Here is a 24,675-nt window from a genome sequence, read left to right as displayed (position 1 = left end):
AGCTCTGTTCCAGTATTAAGGAAAGTCAGTACCTCAAGACACTTCGAGGGAGACACAAACACGAATTCACCCAACGTCTCTAGTTTAGGTGCAGAGACAACAGTTATCAACCAGACAATCAACAATCAACCGTCGAAGCGAAGGGGCATCCTCAACAATGAGTTCCCCGTGTGGACAACAAATGCCAATGCTTACAAGGTTAGATGAGTTTATTGTGACACGACGACCTCCTCTATTGCAAACAAGTAGGAGAGACTCAAGTGCAGGGCAACTAGAGTGGATTATGCTTTGCAGCGACGCGTCTGATATATCAACAGCCACAAGCAAGAGTCTTTTCACCAGTGGTAGCTTAAGCGTCCCTACGTAATTGTCTGGTATTTGGCAAAGAGCAAAGCCGTGGGTGTGGAGAGAGGAGGAAAACTGAAACACGGACTCCGGTGCTGAGGGCGTAGTTGAAGTGCATAGATCCAATAGAGTTACCTCTTGCGTCAGAAATTCTGGGAAGAGGTAGTAGAACTCAAGAACCTGGATATTGTTCAACTTCCAGGATTGGAGCCAGGCATCAACGGTGGAGGGCCTGCACTGTAGGTAGCACACGAGAATAGAGAGGCGGCTAACCGAGCCAGTGTGGCCGGACAGAATGGATTCCGGAAGACTGACAACAGGATTTTGACAGAGCCGCGTTCCGGAATAGCATTTGCGAACGGGCTCCTTGGTGAAGGCACATAGATGAGATATGGTCTCGATATGAACTTTTTCACCATCGTTAAAAGAAGAGAGTCAGAGATCTCGCGGCAGTCGAGATTCAGAGGAGCGATGGGCCACAAAGGACGCCAGCGACGTGCGAGGATTCGAGTACGGATGCCATCCTTGATGGGAAGACGAGAGATGATCTCACCTAGGACGACGTCGGCGATATCTCTAATGCGGTCCGCACGACATCCCTCTTCTTCCTCATCGGATCGGGAGGGAGCAAGGTCGCCGCTTCCATCCCCTCCAACGACTAGCACACCACCAGAAAGCGGCGGCGCCAGTGGCACCACTCTCGACCTCTTGATGCTATGAGCAGCGCTTTCCATCTCCACCTCCGTTGCTGGGGTGGCGCCGCCCACGACCAGTGCTCACTGAGGTGGATCTGGAGAAATGGATTACAGCCTGTCAATCCACGAGATGGCTTAAATACCCACGACGGGGCGCGGAGGGGTCCAGATTAATTACTTCTTCTATTTTTATTTCTGACAGGGGGGCCCGGGTTAAGTACTACACGTAGCAAGTCAATGGTAGGTGACTGCTTGAAACATTAAATAGAACCACGGCTTTCAAGGTACGAGATGCATTGTTGCACACGCAGACCAGGCACGGGCATGCCCGACCGTGTATTAATTATCTACGGCACACATTCAATAGAAGAATCTGTTTGATGCCGGAATCACGGTTCTACAATCATCTTGCCTCTACGAGCAGCAAAATTTTCCACGGACACGTTCACATTTAAGTTAATAGAAGATTCAAGGTCGTGCCTCTGCTTTGGAAATGATTCTGCTGAAAAGCTCCTGTCACGGCTTGTCACGTACCAGACACACGGTACAGCTTGGCATTGTCACGTACCAGACACACAGTCCTGCCTTTGGCATTGTGACGCACTGTTCTACATGCCACACAGGCATGTAGAACAGTTCGTGTCTACCTTCGTGTCTCTTTGTGTTCCACATGATTCTGTTGACTCTAACACCAGGAGAGGCACGGTATGGAGGCCCAGAGAGGCATCCTTGCGTTTTATGCGGGATCAAAATTATCACAGGCACGGGCATGAAGCGCGTAAAGGCATGTTTGGTGGTATTACATAGAGTCACACTAACCTTTGTCTTACGCACAGCCACGGGCGTTTACTCTGTGAGGCACGGAATGGCCTATACGAGAGACCCTATTTTTAAAAGCGTATTTCCTTGTATGGGCATAAGCACGTGCATACAGCATAGAGGCACAGGCGTCTCTGTGTTTTAGTGTCAAGGGTCACAAGCACGGGCCTACATCCCTCAAAGGTATTCTAATTACATAGAGTCACACATAGAGGTTTTCTAATTGTATTCATAATGAGTCGGTGGAGAGGCATGATTTATTCTTACCCGGAGCAACGATAGTGCGATTATTACGGAAACCTAATAGAATCGGACGACTGTACGCGTTACAATTGTTTTCGTTGTAAGATTTTAACTCAAATGCACGAACCGTCAAGTGTGTCAGTGTTTCAAGTCAGAGGTCACCTTCGTGTCTCTTTGTGCTCCAAATGCATCCGTTGATCTATAACCAGGAGTGGCACGGTAAAGATGCTCAGGCAGGCATGCTTGTGTTTTATGTGGAGCCACGTTCGTGCGTTAATTGCGGAAACCCAACATGCGTGTTACAATTAAGTCACTAGAATATTCAAGGTTGTGCCTCTGCTTTGCAGATGATTCTGCTAAAACGTGGACAAAACCAAGTGAATGAAGTGATGGCAGAACCAGGGCTTTTCAAGAACGAGACACATGGTCCTGCCTTCGGCATTGTAAAGCACTGTTCTACATGCCACAGACAGGCACGGCGGTGATTCCACGTGCCTTAGTAGCATGTAAAGACGTGATTCTCTCACAGCAAACTCCGTGAACCTACTGCCAGGCACTATATCCATTTGTAAAACAGAAACGCAAACACAACCGTGACCCGTTGTGTCTGAAATCTTTGCATCACAGAAGCACCGCGTGAAGGCACATGAGGCACGGTTGGACACGCATCGCAAGCAAGGTTATTTGAATTACTTACAGTCATGCATTCATAACAGAAGAACATGCGTTAGAACAGGCGAGGCACAGTTACCACGAAAGCCACGGTTATGCAGCCCCAGAAGCACAACCCAGATTCTGTGCTTAAAAACATTTTCGTTCCATAACGGCGGGCGTGACCATGCAACCGTGAGAGTCACGGTTGAACACTCACCGGTGGCATGGCCGTGGCTGCCTGTGCCCTTAGGTTATTTTTATCTCTCTGTCACACAACACAGAAGCATGCTTGTATGCTTACAACATCCACATTCAGAAACTGACGCGGCTGTGGAAAATAACAAGGAAAACTGTGCCTCTGATATTTTCGCCCGCCGAGTAAAAAATACATAAAGAAGCAAAAGGCGTTCTTATTTAAATTTGTTTTGTTTCTATAACTGCAGCAAATTAACTTACAAGCCGTTCTTATAACCACATCACAAGAAAATAAACAATCCCCACCAATTGCTTGCTATTTCATCGCTCCACGTGCGACCCTGTTTTTGAATGTTCAGCGATCCATTCTTCCTCCTCGACCCTTGTGCAACCCCACCCTTCTGCATAGCTATTCAACCTATTGACCTGTAAAATTAATATTCATACATAAAAACAAAGCGAAAGATTGCGGTCATCACTATTTGTTGCTTACGTCCTGTTTAAGATGCATTATTACCTTTTAATTTTTCTATTCGTACTGTTCTCCGGTACAAAAAAGTCTCCACTCAGACCTTTCCTTTCTGAAAATGGACTGCGCAAATTTCGTGCCTTGTCCCGGGCTTCCCTGCACGCATTTTGTGTGTCTGGCTTGTGTGATGTTTGATTCTGGCGTAGATGCAAGACTTTGGTAAATGCTCCCTGCTGTCAGTGGGGTCGTTGGAATTGCTGGCATCTGAGGTCTTCCTCTTGGGCTTGGAGTGCATTGTTCTAAGCCGTTTGATGTCCTCGATGGTGTTGTCGGTGTTGTCGGCCATTTCATTGACCTTGCCCTCTTCTCCTACTGTGATTTCCTCTTTTCCTCTTCAATCCTCATCCTCTCCTGCACTTCTGGGTTATCCGGGCAGTTTGATTTCCTGTGACCCTTTTCTCCACAACGGCCGCGCTTGGTTGCGGCTTTGTAGCCTTTTCCTTTCTTCTCAGAACCATCTTTGATTCGATCTCCTTTTTCGTACCCTTTGAGCCACTCATGGGAGGGTTCTTGAGAGTTTCGACAAGAATGCCTGTGTCTGGTTCCTCGGCAAGTGCCGCCATGACTTTTATTTTCATATCTACCATACACTCACGCAACACATGGTATACCTTCTCTTTTCTACATGCATTTGAACAGATATCCAACAACTCAGCGTAAGCGAGGCCGAATCTCATAGTTTCATCGTCTTGTATGGTCATGCTATCACCTTGACTTGTAGACAGAACTTTCAGACTCTCTGATAGATTCCTGGTCCATCTGGGGATGACAAAGGATTTTGGAAGTTGATCGATCATGCCTGTTTGGTCCATCACCTTAAGCACATGGCAGCACTGAATGCCATCCCTACTCATTTTCTTGCAGCTGCAACTGTATATTTCTTTTTGCTCATCCACATCTACCCTGAACTCAAACCTATCAAATTCCTCACCGGGATATGGTCTCCACACTTTATCTCCAGGATCAATAATCTTTTTAAAAAAAATACTGCCTCCCCTTCGCCAGATCAGAGCACTTGAAGTAAGTCCGGTTCCGTAGCTCCAGCTGGAATTTCCTAAAAATTTCATTCGTGTATACTTGACTTGCTTGTCTTTCAATCAGAAAACCCATCTCTAGTGATGGCGCCTTCTCTTCTGTTCGGTATCTTTTCTTGTCAAGCGTGGCGAGGCAATTTTGTTGAATCGTGTGATACGCATTAACAAACCTTTTTATAGTGTCCTTGTGGTCGACGTAATTCTTCCACATCGAATTCGTGCTCTCATTGCGAGTGGTTGTTGACGAGAAAGGATAGAAACAGTCCTTGAAGTAGGCCAGCACCCAAAAATTTCGGAGTTCCCATAGCGTGTTCAGATGTTTGTTGCCTTCCGCCTTGTGCAGAGAAATTGCTGCTTTCCAGGCACGCTCAAACTCGTCTTGATCTAGTGAGTTTTTGACGATTCGAAATATATCATGAGACATCCCTGGGTGTTGCGCAAACACTGTTGCATTATTTTCCTTCAGGTTCTTCCTAACATGCCACCAGCAGAACCTGTGCCTCGTCCTCGGAAGAGCTTCCTTTATTGCAGTCTTCACTGCCTGGTCTTGGTCTGTTATTATGTATTTCGGCTCTTTACCTCCCATTGCATCGACAAACGTGCTTAGGAGCCACTTGAATGAACCTATTTTCTCATCCTTCAAAAGGCCTACTCCAAATAGGACGGTCGACCCGTGGTTGTCGACACCTATAATTGGTGCAAATGGCAAGCCATATATATTCGTAGAGAATGTGGTGTCAAAAGACATGAAATCTCCATATAGATCATAATTCATCTTACACAAGGAGTCTGTCCAGAACAGGCTGCGCACTACATTGTTCTCTGTCTCTTCCACATGGTGGAATCCCGGCCTCCGCCTCTGCATATCAGGAAACAGTTTCATGGTGTCTGCGAAATCAGTGCCGCGCTCTCCAGCCCTGTCCCGGCATGCAATGTTGCTTATGTCAATCGTGTCGAACATAATTTCTCGCCTCGATTTCCCTATGGCAGCAAAAATCTGCATAACCTTCCTTGGTTCTAACCTCGCCTTCTGCAGCACTTGTATAAAGAATTTCTCCTGAGGTGTCATCTTCTTATAGCATCTCATGAACTTCAGCATCCAATCAGATGGGTGAAGCTCGTGGTTGTGCTCTGGACGCTCGTTCTTCAGATACCATTTCCTCCTATCTGTATCCCTCTTGGCTGTTACTTGGACTGGGCAGCTTGTCCGGATCAAGCAGTTGCTCCTTCTCTCCTTAACATGTCTCTCAGTTGTTTTATTCTGCCCTTCCTTGGTGCACTGAAAAACCTGCTTGTCAAGCTGCTGATCATATGTCGATCTTCTGCTCGTTGATCGCTTGGCTGCAAAGCCAACCTTTCTAGCATATTTGCAGAAAAAGAAAAAGCACTCATCCAATGATCCGAATACAATACCACCTTCTGGTTCGACCGCTTCGGTGACCTCCTGAATCGTTGGGTATATGCCTTCTTTAAACATGCCATCCATTTCTTTCTCTACAATGGTCGGCGGCGCCATGATGATTCTATCTACCGTGTCTTTGTTCGTCTGATCGCATTCACTTCAGACGACATCAGTCTCATCACCAGCCACAGGTCCACTTACAGCGGAGCTGCTGCTGCTCTGTTGTTTGTCACACGCAGCAGCATCGTTTCTGCATGGCACGGCCAAATCCATAAATGAGTCTGCCTCTCCAATGTTGCATTGTCCAATGCTGCTCCCTGTTTCTCCGGCACTCGTGCAACCAAGGGACTGCTTCTACCATGCAATCCGTGCTAGCGCTGTATGCTACTTGCTACTGTGAACATTGCATTTCCTTCGAAATGGATGGAGAACTATGATATTTCTTTCCCTCATCTGTTATCCCCTCCGCCAAATCCTGAACACATGGCAAGAAACAGAATTAGATGTCCAGAGCAGCATATGCATTTTTTTTATTTCTAAACAAAAGATTTATATGACTCATCAGGGCTCATCTGGTATACCAAAACTAGACCTGTGCCTCTTCACCGAGTATAAGCGGTACACCAGAGGCACTCTTCACATCATGAATGTGACCATGCTACACACACATCTGCACAAAGAGGCACAGATGTGCTTCTATTTACACCATACAACCGGAGACGCACAACAACATTCTATATAAAAAAGAACAACTGCACATACAGCCGTACAAGACGGACATTCGTCCTCCTGTTTTCCACTTTACCCTGTTCTCCCATAAAACTGTTTGTGTGTTGAATTGAAAAAGCATAGTTCCGACGTCACCTTTGTTTCCCCATGCCTCTCTTGTCCAGCAAATCTTGGCGACAACCTCCGTGCATTGGTGATTTCGCTGACGATTTTGAATGCCATCGGAGATCCTTTGGAAGGACCCCTCATGTTGAACGCCATAGGTGATCCTTTCAAAGGACCTTGCCTTATGTTTTCATCGATTCGTGGACTACCGCGATACTTGCTTCCTTCCTCGTACACCTTCATGTGGAAGATACTGCAATTTAAATATACCAGACAAAAACAAAGAAAAAATTGCTCACAAAAAATATACATTTGCTTTAAATGTTGTTGCACGTTCGGATATGCTGTCACCTGTATTGCTTTCTGATGCTGCTGTATGGTAGAGCTCATTGCTCCTATGTTTGATTTTGTCGTTGGGCTCTTCTTGCTTGTGCAAACCGTACCGAATCCTTGAACACCAATGCTTTTGTTGCCAATGATCCTTCTGCTTGCATAAAAGGAAATTATGTTACCCTGCACCTCTTCATTATGACCGCCTACAAACGCTGGGCCGTCTCAACACCCTCTCTGCGCCTTTGTGGGCATCTGTGTCTTCAAACCAAAAACTAATTAGAGGCACGTGCGACTAAAACTTCCACATACATTAAAACCAGCGTTTGAAATTTTCGTCGTTACCTGGACAATCTGCTTAGTGCAGTCTCTGCTGCTTAGAATGCTCCTCTTGGCAGGTGTCTGTTGCACACCATGCTCTTGGTTGGGGCGTTTGCCAAGAACTTGTATCTCACTCTTGACTCCAATTATTCTAGCCCGCATAGCATGTGCGTGTTTGACAGCATCTGCATCCTTGATCTTCTTCTCGTTTTATAGTAAAAAAAATATTCCACCTCTCGATACTCAACTGCAGAGTAGATGCACATGATAAACAGATATTACAGCATTCATCCAGGATATATAAATCATTTTTGTTGTTGTTAATAATCTACTATTTGGTGTTCTCAGTGGTGACACCTTGAAAGCAAACGTCCCAGAAATAAAAGACCAAACACTAATGTTCAACTGCCTTACTATTACCTGCCTCCCATAATCCTTGCCGATGTCGTTCAAAGACCGATCGTCCCTGTTGTCCTGACCAGATGACGCACTCCTGAACATCTGCCCCGAAAAAGAGACGTAATAAATATAAAGGTTATAAACCTGCAGTATCAGTGTTGAAACTTTTCGAAGTCGATATCAACAGAGATATATTTTTAGTTCTATATAATTAACATATATAAATATATACATATATTAATTTTTCATTAAACTACAACCTCAACCAAAGTGAGATCCTCTCATGCTAATTTGCTTGTGCAACACTTAGCACAAAGATAACCATGAAACCTAACAAAAGTAACAACCTCGTATTACAAGGACGAGAGGATACAAAACAAAAAACAAATTCAAAACAAAGCTACAGTGTAAAACTAAACAGTTTTATTCTATGAATCCCGACCACAACAAATTAATCAACGAATTGAATCTCGTGTATCAGGAATCGCCACGCAAAAGGTGCGTTGATAAATTTTTTACTAACCTTTGATTGTCGAATCTTATGCGCTGATTGTTCAGAAGTCACACCTTTCTAAATTGTGGGGGGATCTGCTTCCCTGCAGTTTGTCAGCGATACCCTTCAATGATTTTGAATCTCGGAGAGAGAGAAAAGAGAAAGAGAGAGGGAGAGGGAGAGAGAGAGAGAGAAAGAAAGAGAGAGGCTACTTCGTTATTTTGCGTGCAAGAGAAGAATAACCTGATAGGTGGGGTGAGTTTTGCAACGCATGAGAGATGGGCATGTTTCTTGGGCATGACGAGATGTGGTAAGTTGACTTCACTTGACCGTCTATGACACTGACAAGTGGGCTCTCAGTTACTAATTTCTCTAAGTCTCTCACTAACTTGTGGGGTCGGCCTTATATGAGTCCTACGAGGAGTACCTCCATCCGAGGTGAGAAAATGTGGTAGGTGGACTTCAAACTCATACTGACATGTGGGCTCTCAAATAGTTCCTCCAAGTATTGACTAACTTGTGGGGTCGTCCACAGATGAGTTCCAGATCTCTCTCCATCTAGCATCGGTGGCGACAGGCGACCTCTCCAAAGGAAAGCCAATCCTGATCCCTCCGCAGAGTTCGCTCGTCACTGAAAAATTACCGGTCTCCTTCATCTCACTCGCCGTGGATCTCTTGTTCAGGTAATCCATTGCATCCTCACCATGATTATGCCACCGATTCAGCGTTTGAACAAAAAAAAATACCGATGCTAGCAATTCCGCGGGCTGCGTACACACCGCATGTGCGCAACACAGCAGGTGGGGCGCGATTTGAATATCGGTTCCGCATCCAATTATCTCCAGCTGGTCCATGCTCAAACTGTTGCGCCGTCTTAATAGCAGAGGGGTTACGGATTTAAAATTAGGACTCAGCTAACCTCACTTTAACCATGCCAACCGCACGCTTGCGTCGTGGTTTTGCTAACTTGAGTTATATCTCCAGCCATGCAAAACTTAAGCACTCGTCTTAGCTAACCAACTAGAGACAGGTCAAATTATTTGTATAGATCCTAAATCTATAGCAGAGATCCAAAGGATTTACGTCCATTTTTGCAAAGCAGTTACTAACTCAGAGTTAGAACCCGTCTTAGCTAACCAACCTGTTGATGATGGTCTCACATGGACTGCTAACAACTGTCTTACATAGCTGACCTGGTAACGATGACGTCTCATGACCTCTTATGTAGAGTTTGATGAGATGGATTCCACCCCACATCTGTTGGAGACTCAGTCTCAGTCTGTCGATGGCACGGAGATTGTCACCCAAGATTTCATGGTTCATGACCAACTAGAGACAGAGAGACTAAGGATCGAGTTAAAACATGCAGCGCACAAAAAGCTTGTTGAGAAGTACAGGACAAAGAAGCAGTTTGCTGCCTCGAAGTAGGTGTTTTTATCATGCATCTCACGTGTGTCGATGAAATTTCTTTGGAAATCAATGCCTCTCATTCTAGCTGCATTTTTGATCATGGCTTAAATATTTATCTCTGTTTTGCTGACTCGGTGTTTATATGTAAGCTTCTGCCAGAAAAGCATGTGGTTCAACAATACATTTGCTAAAGGTCATTTCTTATCTTTGTCCACAGAGCTGCTGCAATGGGTGAATATGAAGAAGAGTTCAGCACAAAACTTAGCTTTCAGAAATTCATTTCTGTCTGTGAAAAGCTAACAAAACCACAAAAACAGCTAGTCAGAGATATTGGTTTTGGGTACCTTCTAGATCTGTGCTGTCGCGAGCTTCCAAGGTGTTTCGTTCACCGGCTTGTCCGCTATTTTGATTGCCCTTCCAGGTGTTTCATACTTCCTAGTGGATACAGATTCCTTATCAACTCGTACACCGTGCACCGGATCTTAGGAATTCCACTGGGCGGGCACATTATCGCTAGAAAATGCTTAGAAGTTTTCAGATGTCAGGTTAAGTCTGAAACTCGGTGTGCTGGGCATGCTCCAAACATCAGAGAGTTAACTGATCTCATAACCCCAGAGCTGGCAGCAGAAGTGTTTCAACGGGTTTTCGTGATGTTTGCAACAGCGGTATTTCTATGCCCAACGACATATGATTGCGTTAGCCCCGACTATTTAGCCGCTCTAGAAGGACCATCAAGTAACATATCATCATATGATTGGTCCAATGCTGTCACAGAGAAACTGGTGACATCACTCCAGACCTTCAAGGACAAAGGATTCGCAGGCGCCCTGTGTGGCTGCCTCCTGATTCCAGTGGTTCGTTCACTAACTTGTACACTTCTTTATACCCACAAGCAGCTACAAGAACATGATTAATTTTTACCTCTTCCTCACTTGCAGATAACGTATTTTGAGTACCTGGATACGAAGATTATGGACCTGGAACCTGACACTCTTGCAAGACTTGTCATGTGGGACACAAAGGCCATTAAGAATTATGCTAATATAGACAGCCTGTCAACAGAGGACGGAATTTTTGGCAAACACACGGTGAGTCAACTTTTCATCATTTTCCTTTGGCGAACTTTTCGACTCAACATAATGACTTAGCTGCCATATATTAATTTGACTTGACTGTAATTCTTTCCTTTCACATGACAGCTGAAAGACATTAGGCGCACGCCTTTCCAACCACCGCCTGGCTTTCAGGCGCCATTTTTCCAAATGAGTCCCAGACTAGAAGCCTACATAGAAGAATTTGTGCCTCAAGAAAAAATTTGTTCCGTAAGTGATTTCCAGCTTCTGCACCTGATTTTATGTTTAAAGACAGATACATGTCATATTGTATTCATCCAGACAGTTTCCTTTAGTACGTTAGTTGTGCTTTTGTGTTAAATATAAAAATGCTTCCTATAGGTTCGTAAGTGTGGCGATAGAGCTCGCCTGCACCTGTTACTTGGACCAATAGTACAGCTCGTTGATGGGCCCGGCATCTATTGTGTTTGGAAAATACTAGAGATTATACGCGGTGGAAATTTAACCTACAGGAATAGGTCCGTATGCCAGGGCAGCGGAGCGATGCATCGCCGTGACGACTGGATCGAAAATGTTCCATTGGTCCATGATGGTTGCGGTCCAGCCGTACCAGCCTACCGAGCACAGCAGCGTCTCCTGACGACTGAGCGATTTTTTTTTTGACAAACTGGGTCCACTGCAATCTCCACCCCTTTGCGTGCTCTGCTCTGCGCGCGGGCGGTTCAACCTGTGGCGACGGCGGAGGCGGTCGGGGATGGATTCGAGCTCTTAATAGATCCAGTCGACAGGTATGCTGAGATGCTTTAGTCTTTTGCGTGTGCGTATCTTAGGTGTGTGGTCTGGTTTGGACAGATTCCCAGCGCCGGCGATTGGAACGGTGAGTGCATGCCGGCAGTGCAGCCGGTTCCAGATCTGTTGGACAAGATTGGCGAGTCCAGCATTGGGGATGTCGGCGATGCGCCGGCGAAAGTACTGCTAGACCTGAACGCGTTTGCACGGGATTGAGCTTGTCGGCGGCCGACTCGGACCAGTCAACGGGCAAGGACGACCCGCAGCCGCCGAGGTCGATGGAGAGGTAATTCCCTCATAAGCTATACAGACTGTATTGTTGGCACCAACGCCAGGGTTTTCCCAGTCACGACGTTGTAAAACGACGGCCAGTGAATTGTAATACGACTCACTATAGGGCGAATTCGAGCTCGGTACCCGGGGATCCTCTAGAGTCGACCTGCAGGCATGCAAGCTTTGATTCATTGGGTTGGGAATTCAAATTCCTTCTCACCTATATCAGCATTTTCTAAAAAAAAAATCTCGTTTGCCAACTGTCTACTAGTGTTGTTGCTGCTGTCTACTTTAGTTGGAAATTATACAATGCTAATCTGATTGAACCAGGGCCTGCTTAAATTTGATGCCATGCTAACCACATATCATGGTGCTGGATCCATTTCCCTTCTGGTTTATCTCTTGGGTTAGCATGTATTCAAGTGCCATTCAATCAGATACTGAACTACAAGAAACTTCAGGTATAAATGATATATGCTCGTTGCTTTACAAATTTAGGATAAAATGAAATATAGGTACAAGATTCTATTTGGACTGATGTCTCTAAAAGCCAGCCTATCAGCGCTTCAAATTGATTTTGCAAATTGTATAGGATGGAAACTTCCTGAAACGTTCTCTTAGGTATAGCTTCTTGATGCTACCAAAAATTGCCTGTATTGCTGTTTGATGATCACTCTTAAAATGAAAAGAATCGGCATACAGAAGATAGTTTTGAGGTGTGTTAAAATTGTGAAACAGCCAGGTAGGACGAGGTGTTCTATTGTACTTGGGTAAAGATCTGGAGTACTAGTTGTGTTTTTGCATGAAACACTATTTTATCCTAGACTATTTGCAGATTGAGAGTGACATTCACATGTGAATTACTTAATTCAACATTACACCTTAAGAACATACTGAATTCAGTACTATTACTGACTTTGGCTGATTGACTGACCTTGCATCAGTACTATATTTAGCATCTCAAGAACACTTGTGGAGTTTCTTGGTTTTAAACTTTTTTTTAAAGAAGGCAAAATATTGCCTTATATATTAATTAAGAGGGGAATAGAGAGTACGATACAGGACCCAATACACAAAGTGATTACTCTCCTGATAAGATGACACCTAATTTTTTTGCGCCGCGGTCACCCATAGACGAGCTTCTTCTTTTATGGAGCGGAGCAAAATTGGCGGCGGCACACTTTTGTTGCGGAAAACCCGTGCATTTCTTTCATTCCAGATAGCCCAGCAGACAAGCATGGTGATGGACGCCATTGCCTTCCTATTGGGGATGGAGGAGTCTGACCTCTTGACCCACCAATCTTTGACAGACCTCTCGAGATGCCAAGTGTCGGTGTCGATGCTCTCTAAATGTAGCCAGTCCTTAATCGAGATCCAACGTCGCCTAGTGAAGCGACACTTGAAGAAGATGTGGGCACCAGACTCCTGCTCCCGCTTGCACAGCGGGCAAAGACCACAATTCGGCCAACCACGCTTGGTCAAACTATCTGCAGTCCAGAGCCTATGTTGAGTGGCCAACCAAGCGAAGAATTTGACTTTTGTGGGAGCCCAAGATTTCCACACCGCGTGCTCCATGGGGGAGTAGAAGGTTCCCAAAAACTGGGCCACGTAGGCGGAAGCCGCGGAATATTGCCCATCGTTAGTGTGCTTCCAAACAGTCTCGTCCTCGGTATGAGCGTCAAGTTGAAAGTCATGGATGATTGTCCAGAGGGCCACGAATTGGCGAATGTGCTCCAAGGTGAAGTTCACCGACAACTTGATCTTGGACACCCAAGCATTGCTGGAAAGTGCCTCCTTTATCTTCCAATTTTTCCTAGCAGAAGCCGCAAAAATGAGTGGCGCAATGTCCTTGGGTTTCCGGTTGTTTATCCATGGCGCATCCCAAAAGGGCGTCTTCGCACGATTCCCAATGGTGATAGTTGTAGAAGCGTAGAAGAGATTAAGATCTTGTTCGCCGCAAGGGCTGCCCATGCATGCCCACCCACAAGTTTGAGGGCTCCGTCCACTCAAACCAAGGCCATCTTAGGCGAAGCACTCTTGCGAATTTAGTCGTGTTGAGCACACCGAGCCCTCCCCGCTCAAACGGGCGACTCCCGTCAGCTTCCATCCACTTCAATCAGCTTCCATCCACTTCAAATGCAGTTAATTGGCCTTAGTTTTATTAGCAGTCCATGGTTATTTGATACTAATTGTTAGACTTAGAATTGAAGTACCTTTTGTACAGCATGGCAACTCCCGTCACACATGTCCACTTGAAGAAACCCTTTTTTCCTCTGCCTAGTATTAGCAAAACCTGAACAGTTCACAGATAGTTCTCCTTGGTCTTGTTGTTTGCTAGTTCTTGCACATACATTAGATGACTTCTGAGCTGCCAACAAAGCCAATTTTTCTCTTGGATATTTGCTTGCAGAATGGATAAGCTGGCATTCATTTTGTCAAGTCTTTGCATGCTTGTTCATGCAAAGATCATTTTGCACTGTGCATTCATGCATGCCAAGACTTTGAATTCATATATGTGTATCTTTTCACTTCACACGAATTAACGTTAACCCTTGCCGTGGGTTTGATCTATGTAGCATCCAGTAAAAAGATGCATCACATTTGTCACGGGTTTGGTCTATATAGCATCCAGAAAAAAGATGCCTTACATTTGTTGCGGGTTTGATCTGATGTTCGGTATATGAGGCCATGAACCGAGATTCCATTATTATTTTTACTGCTATTTCCTTAAAAAAATTGTTTGTTGCAAGAATTTGGGTATTTGACACTATGTTTGAGCTCGTGATGACTACATAAGATGGTGAAGGAGGCTGCGAGGCTTGCCAAGGTGATGGGAGAGGAACTAAATAATTCTTAGTTTACTTAAGCTTTTTGCAGAGTGTGTTCTGTTTTCGCCACTAGTTTTGCTATAATAAATCTGAGAATGAACGTTCGGCCGATATGAAAGCCCATTTTGTTGTTATCGTAAAACGTATTCCTTTTTTTATTGTTCACAGATTCTCATTTGTTTGCTCTTCGAGAAGATAATTCTTTCTCATGCCGGACAATTTGAATGCTTACTACTTCCTATATTTGTGAAATCTCTTAATGTTGTTGTGCTATATTTACGAAATTTTATACATCAGATTGTGTGCTTAATACTGCTACAGTTGCAAAATGTTGGATGAGCAGTTTCGCATATGATCAGTTTGAATGGGTATAGTGCAGCTGGGATTAACCAAATAGTTAAATCAATAGCAGGGATTGCAGGGTTGCTAGGGAATCAACCCCCACAGAGATTGGCTGACAAGTAGGGGATCAACCTAATCACTGGGTGGATTAATTCCACTACGGGATTGGTCCCCCTATAAGCAAACAAGGCTTATGGTTTTCCTGCATCTGGTGGAACACCGTAACAAAGATGTACTTTGCCTCGAACGCATAGCCAGTTTTGGAAGCGGTGTTCATCGTCCTGCACATGTACTTCCGGTTTTTCGTGTTTCTTGGTTTGGACCTACATAAATTATGTTGTTCAATCATATGGACGAGGGTTCTAACCTGTGGAGCCCATGTCATGAATTTGTACGCAGTACAGGTGATGAAAGCTAACACACCATTGGAGCAGCATCCTAGTGAGGTGTACACTAGGGCCCGCGTTCAAGAAGTTTGGCGAGCGAAGCAGGGCAGTACAAGGCCGAACTGGTTGAGCAAGGCGTTAAGTACCTAGTGCGGCGGCACCATCCGGAGAGGCATGGCAAATGGTGTAAGGTGGTGTATAAGGGCACAGTTGATGGAGGGGTTGATCAGTTTCTATGCGAGTGTCGAAACTTTGAGCACACGGGAATGTTGTGCTGTCATTCACTGAAGGTACATAAAATCTGTTCAATTGCTTCATTCCTGTGGCGACGGTGTTTAATGGATCAACATGCGGCATCTCGATTAATGATGCTATTCCGCTGCAAGTCATGGATTTTATGGGAGTCACGCGGAGACACCCCAGACAGAGGTGACATGCTGAAGAAACCAGGGAGGGATCGAGCCGAAATGCACCAATTGTGACGTAGGTGGTCACTGGCGAAACACGTGCGGAAACCGAAGTAGTATCATGCTTCATGCAGTGCCTCCTGCTGAAACACCAATCCGGCTGGAGCGGACTGTTGTGTAGTTAGCTTTGTTGCTAGTTTTGGGTTCAGTTTGTACAATTTGATGCTGTCTTGTGAGCTACGTAGTACGATTTTCCTAAAGCTGTGTACATTTTACGTAACCCTGTGTCACTCGAAAAATAAGTCACCCTGGTAGTCGGTGTGGTGATTGTACAAGTATTGCGAAAAATGATGATTGTCAACGAGCGAAGCATGTTCTGTTCTCCGAATCGTCATTGTGTCTAATCAATCGGTTTTCTATTTATTCACTGATGGAAATGACACAATGTCCTATGCGCCAGCGGGCATGCATGCTCTCCGATATGATCGAGGTCGCCTTCTATGGTGACGGGCAGCGCAAAAAATGGGTTGTTTGGATTCGAATACGGCCCGTGACGGAGGGCCCTCCCTGTGCGGTCGGTACATGATGTGGGCTGACAGCGCCCGCCGTTCTGTCCAGGCGGCACGACGCTCCGCTGTGGGGCCAACACGGTTTTTCCTTGCACCTAATACTGGCCCATACGCGCTGGATACCGCACTTAATACGGCCGTCAGCTGTGATCCCGATGCGAACGAGCGCGTGAAGATATCGTGAGCATGCGAGGACGAGCACTCCTACGAATTTTCGTTCCTATAGGACGTTAGCTCTGCTTTTGTGTTAAAACCAGAAGTGCTTCCTATAGGACGTTAGCCGTACTTTTGTGTTAAATATAGAAGTGCTTCCTATACTACGTTAGCTGTGCTTTTGTGTTAAATATAAAAGTGCTTCCTATAGGACGTTATCTGTACTTTTGTGTTAAAACCAGAACTGCTTCCTATAATACGTTAGCCGTGCTTTTGTGTTAAATATAAAAGTGCTTTCTATAGTACGTTAACTGCACATTTGTGTTAGATATACAAGTGCCTCCTATAGTACGTTAACTGTGCTTTCGTGTTAAAACTAGAAGTGCTTCCTATAATACGTTAGCCGTGCCTTTGCGTTAAAACTTATAGTGCTTCCTATAGTACGTTAGCTGTGCTTTTGTGTTAAAACTAGAAGTGCTTTCGTATAATACGTTACCCGTGCCTTTGTGTTAAAACCAGAAGTGCTTCCTATAGTACGTTAGCTGTAACTTTGTGTTAAAACTAGAAGTGCTTCCTATAATACGTTAGCTGTGCCTTTGCATTAAATATATAAGTGCTCCTTATAGTACATTACCTGTGCTTTTGTGTTAAAACTACATGTACTTCCTATAGAACGTTAACTATGCCTTTGTGTTAAATATAGAAGTGCTCACTATAGTACGTCATCTATGCTTTTTGTGTTAAAACTACAAGTGCTTCCCATAGTACGTTAACTGTGCCTTTGTGTTAAACATAGAAGTGCTTCCTATAGTATGTTAGATGTGCCTTTGTGTTAATTATAGCGCTGCTTCCCTACGACAGTAGATCAACCATGCTTTGTAAAGTAGGTCGACTGTGCTCTTTTCAAGGAATGTGTTCACCATGATTCATGGATTTTGTTAGCTGCGCTTCCCGCAGCACACCATGTGTCCTTCTGTGCACATTATTCCATGCCTTTTCTGCAATTATTGACACAACGTACAGTAGTTCACAAGATATTTTTCATTTTCGGTATTAATAACTTCTTTTCATTCTTGGTGTTAATAATATCTGATGGTTTTTCTTTCAATTCCAGGCCAAGATGAAAATTGCCAAAGTTATCAATGAAATGTACACAGAACTTTTCTCGTGGTTTCAACCAGTTCTCGAGCAGAAATTGGAGAATCTCCTTTCACTTGGTAGGGATCTTAGTGCAAAAGAAACCAAGACCAGAGACCAGGGCGTTTATTGTAACTTGCAACAGGACAACTCAAATGAAAAAGAAACATTTTCATCACTCCCTTCAACATATTCTACGCTTCCAAGTTCTAGCACAACAAGCAGTCAAAGTTCTTCCAGCAATGGCTCAACCAGTGCCCTTCACGCCACATCACACTCCCTGGAAAATTTAAAGGGTTGCTGCGATACCCCTGACCAAGAATCCCAGAATCCGTACGAAAAGAGCAGTCCCAAATTCGTCTATCTTCACACCTAAAATCATCAACCCAGATTAAGTTGCTACTGGAAGTGAACAAGATCGACCACAACAAAGAGGACATTGATGAACAAGCCAAGATTCATCTGGACAAAGTTTATAACCATCTGCACAAATGCCTTGATGGCTTGCCGGTCCATGAGCCCTTCGTGTCAACAACCGAGATGCTGGAGAGCGGGGCAATTATAATGACAGGTGAAAATTCATCTGAGTGTTCTGTACCGATTGAAACCCAAAAATCTGCTGGAGGATCTGCAGACCACAACTCTCTGACAAGCCCACTGGAAAAACTCTTGGAGGAAACAGCAAAACCTACTGCAACAGAAACATCAGCCTCGCACTCTGCGGTTGACAAACAATTACTGACTGATCCAATCTCAACAGATACACTTGGAGCACCTGTTTATCACGTTGGGAAAACGTCACCAACTACTGCACGGTCCAGCGGTTCTGACAGCGCTCACAACAACTCTTCAACCAACACAAAAAGCCTCACTGTATCCCAGCCTGCACAAAAATCAAACAATGTCACTGGATAACGTTCTTCTTCGCTACAGGAAGATAAGGTCCATCTTGTTTCAACTTTGAGTGACGAGAAGAACATTGCTGAAACAGAACGCACAAGAGCTACTTCCTCCTATAGCAGAAGTCCCCAGTGATTCTGCCAGCGGTTCTGGCTCAGTACTGGACACGGGAAAAGCAATTCCATCCACTAGTGATGCTCCACTGGTTGCTGCACCATCTGTCAATGCAGAAGACAATAACGTTGCAGAAGAACATAAACAGTGTATGAAGCAACCACCTATTGATCCCACAGACAGCGTCCCTATTACCACAAGCGCACATCCGCCAGAACCGGAACCACAATTGGCAGCTCACAAGAGGTCCTTAAAGCAGTCAGAAGATCCAGGTAACAAGAGTACAACGCCTCCTATGAAAAGAGTTAGGATATTGGAGCCTCCACATAATTCAGCAGAAACTGCAAACAACCAGTCTCTACAAGCTGACAACCACAGAAGCCTCCTTAATTGTGGATTCATTGATGATGATGAAATATGGTCTGACCCATCTATCCATGAACAACTTGACAGAGTCATTGAACAAAAAAAGAAACAACCCTTTCATAACCAAGTAGCATCACAACAATGCCAACCTGATACTGTCTCACACTTGGCCAAGAATTCAAGCTCGTCAGCTAGATCTTCCCTTTCTAACTATCCAGAGCCACCTATACCTAGCAGATCAGGATCAATGTCAGGCGGTAGCCACCTCACACAGGCCTTTGATACGTCATACTCTACAGGTTTAACTCAAACTGTCTTGTCCCAAAGTTTACCATCAACTCCCTTGTCCCAACACTACAACCAACCAGCTCCTAGTATCAAAGACCACTTCTACCGACATCCTGGTGCTCAGAGTAACGACGGTTCAAACAAAAGCCAGTGCTCACCATATGCGATGAACAACCAAAGTCAAAAGCAGTACCAGCAACAAACCATTGTCCGTGATGCCCACTACCCCCAACACAATGATGCTTAGAATAACAGCACTACACGGTGCCAACAACGCCAACCTCAAGAGCAGAACAATCAGCAACCACACAGAGGCGGGTCTAATGGGCAAAGTTACAGTGCCTTGCAACAACAGTTCAACATCATGTAGTATTCCGGCCATCCTCTCCAGCATTTTCCAATAGATATTCCTTCAAGCTCAACCGGTGATCCAACTGTCAAAACATTAGAACTGCGCATGCAGCACCAAACACAACGCCTAATGTTCCAAAGAAACAACAATTATAATGATGGTCGTCTGCAAATTAGTAATGGTCAATTGAACTCCGGTGGTCATGTCTTCCATCCTCATCAACATCATTCTGAGCTAGAATAGACTCGATTCACTGACCAAGGGAATGACCATCAAGATCACTGCCAACTTTTGGAAATAAGAGATTCCACAAACGAGGAGAAAGAAGTGTATGAAACAATCGTCGACAATACGCCAGGTATCAAGCAAAATGGTAGGTAATGAATTCGTTGTTCCTGTTACAGTAAAGTTTTGGTCCCTTCGTATAATAATGCAATATATTCTGCCTGAAGCTATCATATTCAAGTGTTTCGGCTCGATTCTTCTACTATTGAAATTGAATACTAATCATTTCCTCTTATATTAAAAAAGAAAATCTTACAATTTAAAATTCATTTGTTTTTTTTACAGCAAGAAGATATTCTACGTGGATCGACGTTGGGCCGATCATCGAACTTTAGGTTTGTCAATGAAGGTATACGGATATATCAACTCATTCGTGGTCGATGCTTACTCAGTGTTGTTGATGAAAGAACAATTCTACGTAATGCCAACATTTGTGCACAAGCATATAATGTACATGGACGCTTCTGTAAGTTCTTGCTTCTCATAAATAATAAAAACAGACCACATTTACTACTACTACCACATTGAGTGATACAACTTCAATTTTCTACAGGATAAATTTAAAGTTCTAGGAGCAAGCACAGAACTACTCAAGGAACACATTGTGGAAAAAACTATTGGGTACAGGCTGCCCAACAAATGTGACATCGTGAGTTCACCCTACTCACTCTATCTGCCCAGTGTTCGTCTTTGATTCAACAAGTTTTTCTTGTTACAATGATATTATTCCCTGTTAATTGTTTTAGATCTTAATACCTGTGAGAAAGGATCCACATTTTATCTACCTCGTCATCATGAATCTCGCAATGCGTCGCTTCGAAATTCTATGTCCTTATATCAATTGCGACGGTATAAAGGAACACTCGGACATTGTCATCGAAAACTTCAAGAGAGCTTACCATTCTGCTTACAACAACTATCCTCACACCATGGCCTCCTTTCATGTCAAACCTGTGAAGAGTGTATGTAACTCAGACAGAGAGTAAGTTTCTTTTAACTGTAGCTCTACCTCATTTAAACCATGCATCTTTTTGTTCCACTACACATCCCATACCTATTGTTCACTTTCTAATCACAAACATTAATGCTCTCAATTTTCAGGGATGACAGTGCTATTTACACCATGCATTTGATGCCGCTCATTAATATGAATAATAATTATTTTTTATCAATAATGTAAGTTGATAAGCCACAAGTATAGGGGATCGCAACAGTTTTCCAGGGTAGAGTATTCAACCCAAATTTATTGATTCGACACAAGGGGAGCCAAAGAATATTCTCAAGTATTAGCAACTGAGTTGTCAATTCAACCACACCTGGAAACTTAATATCTGCAGCAAAGTGTTTAGTGGAAAAGTAATATGATAGTAGTGATAACGGTAGCAAAAGGTAACAATAGTAAAAGCAATGTTTTTGGTATTTTGTAGTGATGATAGCAATAGCAACGGAAAAGTAAATAAGCGAAGAACAATATATGGAAAGCTCGTAGGCAATGGATCAGTGATGGAGAATTATGCCGGATGTGGTTCATCATGTAATAGTCATAACCTAGGGTGACACAGAACTAGCTCCAGTTCATTGATATAATGTAGGCATGTATTCCGAATATAGTCATACGTGCTTATGGAAAAGAACTTGCATGCCATCTTTTGTCCTACCCTCCCATGGCAGCGGGGTCCTTATGGAAACTAAGGGATATTAAGGTCTCCTTTTAATAGAGAATCGGAACAAAGCATTAACACATAGTGAATACATGAACTCCTCAAACTAGGGTCATCACCGGTAAGTATCCCGATTATTGTCACTTCGGGGTTAACGGATCATAACACATAATAGGTGACTATAGACTTGCAAGATAGGATCAAGAACACGCATATATTGATGAAAACATAATAGGTTTAGATCTGAAATCATGGCACTCGGGCCCTAGTGACAAGCATTAAGCATAGCAAAGTCATAGCAACATCAATCTCAGAACATAATGGACACTAGGGATCAAACCCTAACAAAACTAACTCGATTACATGATAGATCCCATCCAACCCATCACCGTCCAGCAAGCCTACGATGGAATTACTCACGCACGGCGGTGAGCATCATGAAATTGGTGATGGAGGATGGTTGATGATGACGATGGCGATGGATTACCCTCTCCGGAGCCCCGAACGGACTCCAGATCAGCCCCTCCGAGAGGTTTTAGGGCTTGGCGGCGGCTCCGTATCGTAAAACGCGATGATTTCTTCTCTCTGATTTTTTTCTCATCGAAACTCACTATATGGAGGTGGAGTTGGAGTCGGAGAGGCAACAGGGGGCCCACGAGGTAGGGGTGCCCTAGGGGGGCAGGCATGCCCCCCACCCTCGTGGCAAGGCGGTGGGCCCCTGGCCTTCATCTTTGGCAGGTATTTTTCTTATTTTCTGAAAAGTGTCTCCGTGAAGTTTCAGGTCATTCCGAGAACGTTTGCTCCTGCACATAAATAACACCATGGTAATTCTGCTGAAAACAGCGTCAGTCCGGGTTAGTTCCATTCAAATCATGCAAGTTAGAGTCCAAAACAAGGGCAAAAGTGTTTGGAAAAGTAGATACGTTGGAGACGTATCAACTCCCCCAAGCTTAAACCTTTGCTTGTCCTCAAGCAATTCAGTTGACAAACTGAAAGTGATAAAGAAAAACTTTTACAAACTCTGTTTGCTCTTGTTGTTGTAAATATGTAAAGCCAGCATTCAAGTTTTCAGCAAAGATTATAACTAACCACATTTGCAATAGCGCATAGGTCTCAAGTTTACTCATATCAATAGCATAATCAACTAGCGAGCCATAATAATAAAACTCGGATGACAAAACTTTATCAAAACAATCATAATATGATATAACAGGATGGTATCTCGCTAGCCCTTTCTGAGACCGCAAAACATAAATGCAGAGCACCTTTAAAGACCAAGGGCCGACTAGACATTGTAATTCATGGTAAAAGAGATCTAGGCAAGTCATACTCAATGTAAACTAACAGTAATGAATGCAAATGACAGTGGTGCTCTCCAACTGGCGCTTTTTAATAAGAGGATGATGACTCAGCATAAAAGTAAATAGATAGGCCCTTCGCAGAGGGAAGCAGGGATCTGTAGAGATGCCAGAGCTCGGTTTTGAAACAGAGGTGAATAATATTTTGAGTGGTATACTTTCATTGTCAACATAACAACCAGGAGATGGCGATATCTTCCATGCTACACACATTATAGGCGGTTCCCAAACAGAATGGTAAAGTTTATACTCCCCCTTCCACCAACAAGCATCAATCCATGGCTTGCTCGAAACGACGAGTGCCTCCAACTAACAAGAGTCCCAGGGGGAGTTTTGTTTGCAATTATTTTGATTTAGTTTGCATAAAGCATGGGACTGGGCATCCCGGTGACCAGCCATTTATCTCGTGAGTGAGGAGCGGAGTCCACTCCTCTTGAGAATAACCCGCCTAACATGGAAGATACAGACAGCCCTAGTTGATACATGAGCTATTCGAGCATACAAAACAGGATGTTTATTTGAAGGTTTAGAGTTTGGCACATACAAATTTACTTGGAACGGCAGGTAGATACCGTATATAGGTAGGTATAGTGGACTCATGTGGAATAACTTTGGGGTTTAAGGAGTTTGGATGCACAAGCAGCATTCCCACTTAGTACAGGTGAAGGCTAGCAAAAGACTGGGAAGCGACTAGCTAGAGAGCGACAACATTCATGAACATGCATTAAAATTAATCAACACTAAATGCAAGCATGAATAGGATATTATCCACCATGAACATAAATATCGTGAAGGCTATGTTGATTTTGTTTCACCTACATGCGTGAACATGTGCCAAGTCAAGTCACTTAAATCATTCAGAGGAGGATACCACCTATCATACCACATCATAACCATTTAAATAGCATGTTGGCACACAAGGTAAACCATTATAACTCATAGCTAATCAAGCATGGCATAAGAAACTATGATCTCTAGTTGTCATTGCAAACATGTTTATTCATAATAGGCTGAATCAGGAACAATGAACTAATCATATTTACAAAAACAAAAGAGGTCGAGTTCATACCAGCTTTTCTCATCTCAGTCAGTCCATCATATATCGTCATAATTGCCTTTCACTTGCACGACCGAATGATGTGAATAATAATAATAGTGCATGTGCATTGGACTAAGCTGGAATCTGCACGCATTCAATAAACAGGAGAAGACAAGGCAACATGGGCTCTTTTGTCAGATCAACAATAATGCATATAAGAGCCACTTCAACAATTTAATCAGGGTCTTCTCCTATCGACCCCCAAAGAAAAGAAAAGAAATAAAACTATTTAGACGGGAAAGCTCCCAACAAGCAAAAGAAGAACAGGAAATATTTTTGGGTTTTCTTTTTAATTACTACTACAAGCATGGAAGGTAAATTAATTAAAAGCTACAGCTAATTTTTTTGGTTTTTCTTAAGGTTTATTAAACACACAAGAAGAAAGCATAAAAAGGAAAATAAACTAGCATGGATGATACAATGAAAAAGTATGAGCACCGACATCTAGCAATGAGTGTGTGAGCATAAATGTAATGTCGGTGAGAAATAAGTACTCCCCCAAGCTTAAGCTTTTGGCCTAAGTTGGTCTATGGCCACGGCTGGCCTGGCGGATATCCATAATAGTAGTTGGGGTCATACTGTGATGCAGCAG

At 43.8% G+C, this 24,675-nt stretch overlaps 1 long non-coding RNA gene and 1 pseudogene across 7 annotated transcripts; one reads left to right on the top strand and one right to left on the bottom strand.

The window, feature by feature from the left end:
* Window positions 1–3,272: 3,272 nt before the first annotated feature.
* Window positions 3,273–8,985, bottom strand: LOC125554553 (annotated as a pseudogene).
* A 2,359-nt stretch (window positions 8,986–11,344) lies between these two features.
* LOC125550367 lies at window positions 11,345–16,189 on the top strand. 7 transcript variants are annotated; one of them, XR_007301591.1, is made up of 4 exons: window positions 11,345–11,564; window positions 11,629–11,851; window positions 12,169–12,299; window positions 15,079–16,189. It is a non-coding gene; the product is annotated as an uncharacterized LOC125550367 (long non-coding RNA). The 7 variants fall into 7 exon arrangements; XR_007301590.1 differs by having other exon boundaries at window positions 15,076–16,189; XR_007301592.1 differs by lacking the exon at window positions 12,169–12,299 and having other exon boundaries at window positions 11,346–11,564; window positions 15,079–15,297; window positions 15,413–16,189.
* Window positions 16,190–24,675: the final 8,486 nt, after the last annotated feature.

The sequence above is a fragment of the Triticum urartu genome, chromosome 4 (genome assembly GCF_003073215.2).
Source record: "Triticum urartu cultivar G1812 chromosome 4, Tu2.1, whole genome shotgun sequence".
In the NCBI taxonomy this organism is placed as follows: Eukaryota; Viridiplantae; Streptophyta; class Magnoliopsida; order Poales; family Poaceae; genus Triticum; species Triticum urartu.
Note: the sequence above shows the minus strand (reverse complement) of the source record. Positions and strands in the feature narration are given on the sequence as shown.